The 12,062-nt window shown below is 43.5% G+C and overlaps 1 long non-coding RNA gene across 17 annotated transcripts in view; it reads right to left on the bottom strand.

Annotated features, from left to right (window-relative positions):
- Window positions 1-12,062, bottom strand: part of LOC105088470 (uncharacterized) — a 104,068-nt gene that overhangs the window by 49,715 nt on the left and 42,291 nt on the right. The window lies entirely within an intron of this gene.

Genomic DNA, 12,062 nt, shown 5'->3' with positions numbered 1-12,062 from the left:
TACACTAATACAATAAAAATATATATGGTTGCTTCTCTCTCCTAGGTAGGGCCATTAGCTTTTCACTGTCTCTTGCAAGTTGCCACTCCTAGTCCTTCGCAGCACCACCTAGAAAAACTGAATGATGTATTTTAATATTGCTCTAGGCACAGTTTGACCTTTAAATCGCATTATTTAAATATTAATGACATAGCAGGAAAGCAGCCTACTGACAGGTGTTATACAAGTCAGACAAAATAGGACACTAAATCTGCGAGCGCCTTTGAAACGCCCATTAGAGATAATGAGATCTAGGCTTGGATTTCCACACAGTGTCCAGTACTGGTTGGCTCCACATCCAGCCAGAATAAATTAACTGAACTCTGGGTTTGAAGGGAAAGAAATCGTCCTTCTTCCCTCAAAATGCCGTTTAATAACTTGTGCAGCTCCACGGGAGGATAATGGGAAAGAAACTATTTGTTTCTCAGACCTGAAATGAATGCCGCATTCTTCCAAGAGCTGAGTTCCACACTGCTGGACGAGAGTTGCTGCCTTGTGTTGCAAAACATTTCAAATAGACTCTCCCCTCTGTCCACATCTTCCTCCTGGCTGGCTTGACAGCACCAGGCACTCCCAAGTTATATTATAGGGTTTGGGAGATCTTTTAGTAGGAAATTGAGGCATCACAGGGTGTAAGGACTTATCCTTCTAAAGTACCCAATAAACCAAGGGCATCTCAGCTCCCCTCTCTTTTACCCCAGGCCAGCATTTCCTCAACCTCAGCACAATCATCATTTGGAGCTCGATAATTTGGTGCTGTGAGGGGCTGTCCTGTGCACTGTAGGATATTTACCAGCAATCTTGGCCTCTTTCCACTAGAATCCAGTGGCACTCCCCAGCTGTAGTTCCCACAACTGTTTCCCAAAGTTGCCAAATGTCCCCAGCAGAGGGGCAAAATTGGCCCCAGTTGAGAACCACCGGCCTCGGCAAATATATTAAATATATACCTCAGTGTCTTTTTTTTTCTTGGAAAATATTTTTATTTTGAGTAAGACGTCTTCACTGAAATTTCTTTCTTTTTTTTTTTTAATTGAAGTACAGTCAGTTACAATGTGTCAGTTTCTGGTGTACAGCACAGTGTACCAGTCATGCATATACATACAGACATTCATTTTCATATTCTTTTTCATTATAGGTTATTACAAGATATTGAATCTAGTTCCCTGTACTATATAGAAGAAATTTGGGGCTTTTTGTTGTTGTTTTTAAATCCATTTTTATATATAGTGGCTAACATTTGCAAATCTCAAACTTCCAAATTTATCCCTTCCCACCCCCTTTCCCCTGGTGACCATGAGATTGTTTACTGTGTCTGTGAGTCTGTTTCTGTTTCGTAGATGAGTTCATTAGTGTCTTCATGTTGCTCCACGGCTGTTCAAAACCCTCACTTCAGAATCCAACAGCCTGGACAATTCACCTGCTGATTAAAGTTGACATATTCTTCACGGTGCTCTAGACCAGAAAAGGGAATTAAAATTGCAATGGAACATAAGAGACCAGGAGGATGACTCTGAGTTAATCACCTTAGACTGAAATAAGAGAAGAAGTTCCTGAGTTCTAGGGGACTTCTGTCTGGAGCCATGCTGGATCCGACATGCTGTAGTTTTAACACCCATTTAAAACTGAGTCTGACTCTACTTATTTTAGAAATCGTATTTGTTGATCATGGGACACATGCAGTGAGCCATGGTAAAGACAATCTGGTGGGCGTATCTTCATATTTGATTTGGCTCAAGTTAGATATTTCCTAATACTTGTAACTGTGCTAGGATACTAATAATATCACTCAGAATAACCCAAAAAGCCATGCAATGGTCCCAGCCTTCTGGAGTATATAGCCTGAGAACTTAAATCTATAAGAAGCTGCAGAGAAAAGTCCTGCTGAGTGCAGAAAGTAGCATCACCAATGAATCAACCAGGGACTGAGAACTTGAGCACCCACTGGGCACTGTGATGCCCACAGACAGGCATCTTTCCAGTGATGCTCAAAGGGGTGCTCAAAATTGTAAGCCGGACCCTCATTATAAACTTGCAAGTTATTTTTCTTGCTGTCGCCATTAGCAGAATATATTCAGGAATACACACAAAAACAGCGTCAGCTGAAGATCTACTAATGGTGACAGCAAGAAAAATAACTTGTAGGTTCATAATGAGGATCCGGTTTACAATTTTGGCTAACCCAAGTGGAGTTTTATGCCAGACACCATTTCATTAAACCACTGGTACATTTGATAAAAAGAAAATGTATGTGACTCTCTCAGAGCACAGCAGAACAGACAAGACTTGACCATCACAGTGGGATCTCGGTCAACCTATGTTCCTGGGCTGCTTCACACAATCTAACCTCCAACTCGATTCTCAGAATGTGGCCCCCAGACCAGCAGCACCAGCAGCACCTGGGAGCTTGTTAGACATGAAGATTCTCAGGCGCTGCCCCAGGCGCACTGACTCAGAGACTCTGGGTGGAGCCGAGAAATCTGCCTAACAAGCCCACTAGGTAACGCTGATGCAGCTACTGTTTGAGACCCGCTGACCTAGACAATGAGTCTCATGGAGAAATGAAATCAAAGCCTAAGTCACAAAATTGCTCATTTTTCTTACTACTAACAAACTTTTTCCAGGGCTCTTTGCATGGAGTATTACCCAACATTATTAGCATAGACTGTGTTGTCTGTAGGTGGATTAGGCAAAGAACAAAGCATAATCCACAGAATCCTAGTCTCTCCTTCCCCCGTGAAGGTCCTGAATGACATGAGAATCTGGCTAACACCCACCAAATCTAGGAAATTCTGAGCATCTTGGCACCTTCCTCTTTATCCCTCATACGCATTATTAGAGACCATATGTTATTTAATCAAAAGATCACATTACCCTGGGTAATGTTCATGAGCACCAGCAAATATTTCACTTACAAGCTGCCACAGTTAATTATCTGGAAAAATATAAATACTCGCATTTGGCCAAATTCCTTGTACCTCCTCCCTCTGTGTCTCTTCTGCAAACAGCAGCCCCAGCCAGCTGTCCCATTGCTTTTGCAAACAAAGCTCTTAAAACGCAGACCTACTGGCTTTTAGAAGAAAAAAAAAAAAAAAGTCTGTTTCTAGTTGGCAATACATCATTGTGAATGAATATGGGAAATAAGGCCAGGGCTCATCGGGGAGGCTGCAGGGTTCTGACCGAGGTGAGAAAGAACGCAGGCTGGCATCGGGTGCAAACACCCCAGGAAGGCTCGGAGGTTCCGTGCAGGTAGGTTCTGCAGCCAGACTGATAGTGTCAAATCCCAGCTCTGCCCCTCAGGCCCCCTCCTTGTCAGATGAGGAAAACAGAGTCATTGAGGATTACATGAGATAATCCAAGTAAAGCTCTTAGCCTGGCATATAATAAGTCCTCAGTACATTTCAGCTATTTTATTACAGTTTTGTGATTGCCAAAAAAATCATTTCTGACTTAGCCAAACTGATATCATTAGAGAGCTGAGTTGAGCCCACGCGACTCTGGGCATCCCTTGTACCTGGTACGGAATTTGTCGGCTGCTGTATCACTCTCTGCCTGTCAGAGAACATTTTGAGCCCTCACTAAGTGCCAGGGTCTGTTCTAAGAGTTTGATGTGATTTCTGTTATTTAATTCTCACAATAATTGTATTGTTAAAATGAGGCAGAGTGGCTGAGCAACTTAACCAAGTTACACAGCTAGTGAAGACTCAAACCCAGTCTGTCATCACACAGCCCATACCTAACAGCTAGGCTATGCCTCCTCTCTGTAAATATTTAAATATGAAATATTTTTGATTAGGTGAATGAGCTCTTAAAATGCAAATATGCCTGAGAAAGGTAAAATCAGTCATTAACACCTTAGCAAAAAAAAAAAAAAAAAAAAAAAAAAAAACCTTAGCATGAACATCTCAGCATTATGGGCATAGAAGATTAAGAGTACAATCCAAGACAGTTGGGCAGTGATTTAGGCAAAATTTATTGTGTTTAAAGAGGAAAGTGTAACATATACAGTTTTTGGATGTATTAGAAGAAACAGACTTAGGAATCAGACTGAGCTGAACAAGCTATTTAAAAATCTCTGAGCTTCAGTTTCCCCTTTTTTAAGTTGGATTAAATGATCCCTACTTCATGGGCTTGCCATGAGCATCGAATGTAGAAACTCCACAGTGTTTAGCATATAGTAGCCACTCAATTAATGTTGGTCCCCGAAAAGCATTCTTTCCAAAGAAGGTGACCTTTGTGGTGCCGCAGTGGTGATTGGCATCATCCAGAAGATATGGAGTGTCTCTCTCCAATGTAGGGGTAATAACAGCCTCGAAGAGATTGAATATTGAAACCATTCTTGGAATCAGCCTTCTGGAGCAATTCATAGTCTGGATTAATGCACTCCAAGAGCTAAATTTATGGCAGAAGTAGATCTTGCTTTCTCAAAACCACATGGGAAAAAGGATGCTTTTTTTATAAAGTAAACAACTGGATGATGTTATTTGGGGATGAATGACCAGGGCTGGAAGAATTGTTTTCCGGCCTGCTGTAGACACAAGACATAACTCTTTAGCAGTACAGATTGTCAACAGGAGTTTCTCCATAGAAAGCCATGAAAACACATGTCAAGAGTGGTTTGTTCATTGCTCGTGTAACGCATAGCAGGACCAGGCAGAAATAAATCTCGTTAAGTTGGAATCCTGTAGGAAGCTTGCTTATCTGCACTGGGGACACCAAGATCCTGGCTATAAAAAATCAGGGGAAGGTCACCTAATCAAGGCACCTGGATATAGCCACATATGTAATGCCTAGAGACTTTTGTTGATAAATAATGCTACAAAGACTACAAAAGAACTTGTTGAATGGCTGGTCCAACACGCCATAGGGAAAACAAATATAATTTACTATGCACACAAGTATCTAAATATCACAAAGAGGAATGGGTTCCGATATCCTTCTTCATTTCATTCTTACCAAGAAACTAGGACATAATTATTCTGGGGCACAGTATTCACTCGATAGTAGTTGTCAAATATCTAACAAAACCAGTGTGGCTAAAGAAGTAATTCTGGTCTAGACTATTTTCTGCTTCCAGGTCCCAGGGGCCTTTTCTGTCCCAATGTGATGGTATTAGGAAGTGGGGTCTTTGGGAGGTAATTAGGGTCAGATGAGGTCATGACGATGGAGCCCCAGTGTCCGTGTAAGAGTCTCTTTGACAACTTCATCATTAAGATCCTCAGGTTTGAGCCCAGCATCTTATATTCCCACTGATATGATGTCTAGAGGAAGAGAGAGAGGCCCCGTTTCCCACAGTCCCTGAGTGGAGCCTTTTTGACTGCGACAGATCTGACATGGGTCTTGGGGCTTTTCCTGAGCCAGTCACCACAGCCAGGAAGACAGAATGCACTGATTGGCTAGCTTGCGTCATGTGATCCATCCTGAAACCTGGAGCAGATGCATTTCCTCAAAGCACATGGGCTAAGAACGGAGGATCAGGGCACACCTGCCACAAAAAAAGAACATTTCTGCTGGGCCCAAAAACCACACACTTTCCCTGTAATACTGTAATCATCTTTCAGGCAAACAGAACGTGTCTTTAAAATTTTGGGAATTGCACATAATAAACACGGGATAGTCACTGAGAAAAAAAATTATTTGACGGGAACATAGTTGTTAGAGAAAGTAAAGAATATGAAAAGTTAAAATGATGTTAGTAACCGCACGCTAATATTTGAAGTTCATAATGACTTTTTTATGAGGGCCAATGGTAGGTCAATGAAATGACAAAGCTTTTTTATTATCTTAATCATTTTAAGGTCAGGAGGGATTCAGAAGTGAGATTATTGAAGAAAAAAAGCATTGTATGGCGAATTTATCTCCCTCACACATTTCCTCTCAAGAATATCCTTCCTGGTGGGAAAGGATAAATTGGGAGTTCGAGATTTGCAGATACACACTACCGTATATAAAATAGATAAACAACAAGGTCCTACTGTGTAGCGCAGGGAACTATATTCAATATCTTGTAGTAACCTATAATGAAAAATTATATGAAAAGGAATATATGTATGACTATATATGACTGAAGCATTGTGCTGTACACCAGAAATTGACACAAAATTGTAAACTGACTATACTTCAATAAAAAAAAAAAAAAGAAAGAAAGAAATACTTGTTCTTGCTCTTTGCTGCTGAGAGACTTTGAGACGTTTAGAAGACACAGATTCTAGAAAAACCACTGAGCAGCCCTAGAGAAGCAGGTAGTATTTGGTCTGCTGGTGAAGATTTTATCCATGATCCAGCCGTTCCCAAGGTCAATTCCACACACCGATCACGGAGGTAAGCACCAACCTACAGGCCCAGGTTACAGGTACAGGTTTACATGGCTCCCTCTGCTCCCTGATAACCCATGCTCAAGACTAGTGGTTTTTACCATTGCCTAATTTACCTAATCAAAATGTATTGCACTCAGCACCCTTCTGGGTGTACCAGTAATCAGAAGCTTTGAAATACCTCTGCTGAAGAAGAAGAAAATCTGAAAAGAAACGGTCTAGAATCAGTCATTCCATTTTCATTTGTTGGTATCTAGGAGTCCTCCAGTAAATTATGACCTACTCCTAAACTCTACTTTTCTGTGGAAATCATTCTATGCAGCAGAAAGGAAGGAGCAAGCCAGAGATTCACAGAAGAATGTGGGTTCCTCATTCTGGATTCTTCAAGAGGATTGTTCGTTCTGGAGCTTTACATATGTAGGCTCTTTTAATTCTCACAACAATCCTGAGATGTGCACTACTAAACCCATTTTACAGATGAGGACAGTAACTTCCCCAGAGACTCAGCCTGCAGTGAGCAGTGCTTTAAGCCCATGCCCATCTGATTTCAAAGAACAGATTTCCCTTTAGCATATCGCCTTCCAATTTTTTTTCCTATTTACAGGTAAGAAGAGAGCCATAGAAATGACTAACTTCTTGGCTTTCTTTGTTTCCAAGCAGAGTAGTTAACAGTCTTTCGAAGCCATTTCTTCCACTACCAATGGGAGGTGCAGAGTGCCCTTTCAAAAAAGGCTAGTGGAAAAGAAGGGGTATCGCAAGGAATAAGAGGGGTGACTGAAGCCACAAAGCCCTAGTGTGGGCTCTGTCCCTTCTTGGCTGTGTGTCTTTGAACAAGTTACTTAACTCCTCTGTGCCTTACTTTCCTCATCTGTAAGGTGCAGAAAATAATTCCTACATCATAGGATTGTTGTGAGAAATAAATGAGTTATCATATAACAACTTAGAGCAGTGCCCAGCACATAGTAAGTTCCCAGTAAATGTTATCTCCTCGCCTGGCACAACCCACAAGGCCCTCAGACTCCCTACACTTATCAGCCCTGTAGGAGGAATGTAGTGTTTTGCATGTACTTGAATTAGTTCCTAATTTGTTGGCATACGTGGCCAGAGTTCTCTGCCCGGACAAAAGACTTTAAGCCCATCTGTTAGCTCAGTGGTTCTTAAGTTTGAGTGTAAATCAGAATCACCTGGAGGGCATGTGACCCCAGAGACTGCTGGAGCCACCCTTAGACTCTCTGACTCAGTAGGTCTAAGATGGGGCCAGAGGATTCTCATCTCTAACAAGTTCCCAGATGGTACTGTTGATCCAGGAACAATACTTGGAGACCTCCCATAACAGACACATCCTAGCACGTAAGTCTGCTTAGCTCGACTAAGTAAGACTTGTGATGCAGTGAAGGGATGCTAGTAATCAAAAGGGGAAAAAAATGACCAAAACCAAATGGACTGCAGAGGCTTCTGCCTTCTGAGGAGGGAGCTGGGGGAGTGTCATAAACCAGATCAGTGAGTCCTAAATTCTCTCTCCTCCTTTTCCCTTTCAGCAGTCACCAGTGGGAGGGAGAAGGACTGAGGCCGTTGCTCATGGTCCACTGAGCTGCAGGACACTTTTGTGTGCCCTTGGATGCACAGAGAGACCTGTAGCTGAGCTTTCTCCTGTTGTTGTTCCTTAGTGGGAGGAGGTTGAGGGTAGAGGAGGGAAGGCGAACAAACAGGATAAAAGAGAGGAGCAGAAAAGCGCGGGACGAGTGCCAAGCAACACGGCAAGACGCTGGAGCTCGGGCTGGTGGAGGTGGTGAAGGGGTTTAAAGAATGTTGTCCAATTTTAGGTTGTTTGGATTTTTGGAATAGCAGTTCTTTCTGTTTGCCCAAATCTTCACCAAAGCCAATTACCACATCAAGGCCTTGGGGTTTCGGGGCACAGGGAAGAGGTTGTAAAGCCAGGAAGGGGGCCGAGTTCTGCTGCTCAGATGATGCATTTTGGAACATGACAACATGAGGGGGACCGCAACGTACCCTGAGAACTGAATTACTCTGGGAAACAGAGGCTCGAAGCCAGAGGCAACCAGCAGAAGCGTAAGCCGCGCTCTCCCAGGATCCCTTGAGAGACTGGGAATGACTCTGACTTCCTACTGACTCTGGAACAGGATCAGAGCCAACCTCATTTGAATCTTGGTGGTCAGGAGACCTCCGCTGACATCTGGTTAACACAGAACTCCTCTGAGCCGTTTGTAGGAGTGAGCAGAGCTTAGCTTTCTAGGTTAGGAACCACCAGAGAGCTGTCAATGTAACCCTGAGCCCTCCTTTCTGCAGTCGCCTTTCACAGGTGGCCTAGGAAGTGTGGGGTCCCTATCTCTGCACACATTCAGCATCTTTAAGAGGGTAGCTCACGCCCAGGGGTTTGGGAGGCATCATGCTTTGAGAAGGAATATATTTTGTGCCTTCCCAGGCTGGCTCAAAAGCCCTGGAGAAGGGGAGTACAAAATTCTAAGTAACGGGGACACAGCAAAACACCGTTTGGGAAAAGAACATTCCTTGGTTGGTGGCAGTTCAAAAGTAATGAGTAATCTGTATTAGCTTTCTGCTCTAATTTACATGGTAACCTTTTTTCTCCTCCACAATAAAATTCACAAACAACAGAGACATCTGTTTATTGGTCCCCTGTCTCCCATCCGCATTCATGAGACATCTGGGTTGGGGTGGCAGGAACTTCTAACTCGTCTACCCCTCCCCTGGCCGAACATCTGATTCCATTTCCCCTGGTGCACCCGGAGGGGCCCTTTACCAAGCTGTAACTAAAACCAGTTTCCTTGGGTGGGTTTTAAGTATGAATGGCATACCCCATTTGCAGATGGAATCATCCTGCTGGTGGATGAAAAGCCAAAGAGTTCCTGAAAATATCCTCCAGTGTCTGCCCCCTGCCTCCCGCCAGGTATGCGCCCTAAGGGGTGTGGAGAAGGGAGCTTTAGGTCAGGCTTTGACACCTGGGATCCAAGGGTATCAGGTCCCTAAGGATGCATGAGTGACAGAAGGAGAAAATTTTTTTTTAATGGAGGTAATAGACATTGAACCCAGGACCTCGCTCATGCTACCTAAGCATGCGCTCTACCCCTGAGCTGTACCCACCCACCCACCTCCAAGAAGGGGGAGTTTTTATAACATGCCACAAGATATGATACAATCAGGTCCTGTCAGAGACACACTTCAAAAGAACATTATCTTCTGTTGTTATCACTTCTCTCCACTCCGGGGCTGCTGTTCCAACACAGTGCCCTATCACCCCACCTGAATGTCAAATTGCTGCAGGAATAAGTCCATAAAAGGACTGTGTGGAGTCATGTGACTGAGCTGGAAACTCAAGAAGAAATGCACTCAATTGTGCATGAAGGGAGAAAATGTCTGGAACTTAGTGCTCCTCTTGCTCCATTTTTTTTTTTTTTTCCTTCTGAAAGTTTAAGAACGGTTTCTTTCTTTCTTTTTTCTTATTTCTTTTTTTTTTTTTTTTTTTTTTTTTTTGACCCTCTGTCTCAAGATGTCAGGTTTTGGTGGTGGCAGATCCCAGTAGCAAATGCATTTAGCAACAGTTGGGTTGCCACAGTCTACTTGTCCCTTCCAAGAACCTAGAGTCCTTCAGCTAGGTCCACCTCTTCCTAAACAACCGTTGGCCATTTTTCTCTAACTCAACTACAGCTGAAACTGAAGAAGGCGAAATTTCAGATCAGACACTTTCTACGTGCAAAACTAGAGCTACATGCTGGCTGCTAAATTTTGTCCTAACAAAAGGTTTGCCTTAGAAGGTGTTAGTGGAACTGTTTACCCAGAACAGTTCCCCCAGGTGCTTCCATCAGTCTCCTCCTTGGCTTTACCCAATGAAGAAGTGGTACAGTTAAAAGATCTTGGCATCCGTCTCAATTCTGACTCCTACTAGCTGAATAACTGAAGAGCCCTGGTCAGTTCACTCAGTCCCTCTGAAACCCAGCTTCTCCTTCATCAGAACGGGAATCACTACATTTACCTTGTAGTATCTGTACTTAGGAAGTACTTAGGAAGTACTCAGAACACAGTAGACTTAATTTTCCTTTCACCATTGTTGCTGCTGTTGAGATAGGACTGAAGGAAGGATAGAATCCCGGTGGTGAGAAATTATTTCTTGAGGAATTGCATTCTTGGAAGTGATTAAAACACATTCTTGCACAAAGGAAAGCAGCCTTGCCTGGTGTCTGCCAGGCCCAGTGTGTGGCTGAACCACTGTGGCTCCATCTTGTCAGCTCCATCTTAGGCCCCTAGTCCTACCCCCTCCCTTTCTGCATGAGTGAGCTTTACCCTGCTCACAAGGAATGTGCCCAAGGCAGATGAGCCCCCTATCAGATTTTACTCTTCCCTTCCTTTGGTATAAAAACTAGAAGAGCGAATGCTTTTTGCTGACGCAGATGGTCAATGGTCCAGGAAGAATATTGGTCATGAGACGCCCCCCTCCCCAGGGGCGGAGGAGGTAAAACCCCAGGTCCTGTCGGAGTGGACAAGCTTCTCCCTTAGTAGTCAGGCTCTATTTTGAGCTTTGGCCCCTTTAAATCCCTCTGTACCCTTTTGGGTGGTGTGGCATGCAGGCACGAGTGCATCCAGATGACCACCTGCCCAGTACTGCCTGTATGTGAGCTACCCACAGTAAACTTCATGATTACATTTGGTGGAGTTGCCTGCTTCATTTCTCAGTCGCAAAGTCCCTTCTCAGTTCGGAGGATGTTATTCAATATCCCCACCCTCCAACACCCAGTTATCCCACCTTGCCCTCCAGAGTTAAGAAATAGCTTAAGATAGACCTGGAAAGGCTGAAAAGCCCTCCCCATTCTGCCCCTCGTGAAAAAATGGACAGTGATCTATTTAAAGGCTACCAAATATACTTGAAGGCCAATCAGAAAGCCACCTTGGTTGATGCTCACCGATCAGAGACTGTCACAGGACTTCCTCTTTTTATTCTATAAAACTTTCCCAGCCCATTCAAACCTCTGCTGAAAGGAAAGTGACATTGGGTGGCTCCCTGGCAGCTATAGGCTTATGAATAAAGGGCCTTTACTAATTAGTTGGGTCTCTGATTTGTTTTGGTCTTTGACAGCAGGGTAACGTATTAATTCCCCACACGTCATGAATTCATCCCCCGTGACTTGTTTCCAGAGGGTCGGTTTGGAAGAGATGTGTCCCAGGACACATATGCTTAGACAGAGTCAGGAGTGAGGCAAGAAGGAGACTGGGGCGCCTCCTGCAAGAAGAGGGACCTGTGGCAGTAAACATGCTCTAGATACATGCTGGGATCGTGGGATGAAGAAGCCAATGCAGCTAAATGAGAAAGGGTATTTTTTAAAGAAAGAGACAACGTGATACAGACAGACTTAACCAAAGTAACACTTGCTTTCAGGGACTGGCACTAGGGATCTGCTTTGGAAATATTGTGATTCTGAGCTAAATGCACTATTTGTCTTCAGGTGTACAGAATATAAATCTCCGCCACTGGACTTGGGTACAAGAAACATCACATTGCTGTATTTTTTCTTTAGATTTAATTTGGTAAGACGCCTAATATCATGTGAACTCATACGGAAGTCCTACAGAGGGAGGAATGGCTTACATGAACCAGAACATTTGAGGAATGGATCCATGTTCTTACTTCCCTATTGGCTGCTGCTGTTAAAAAAAAAAAAAATCAGAAGAAGGAGGAGGAGT

Source organism: Camelus dromedarius, chromosome 4, assembly GCF_036321535.1.
Source record: "Camelus dromedarius isolate mCamDro1 chromosome 4, mCamDro1.pat, whole genome shotgun sequence".
Taxonomy (NCBI): Eukaryota; Metazoa; Chordata; class Mammalia; order Artiodactyla; family Camelidae; genus Camelus; species Camelus dromedarius.
Note: the sequence above shows the minus strand (reverse complement) of the source record. Positions and strands in the feature narration are given on the sequence as shown.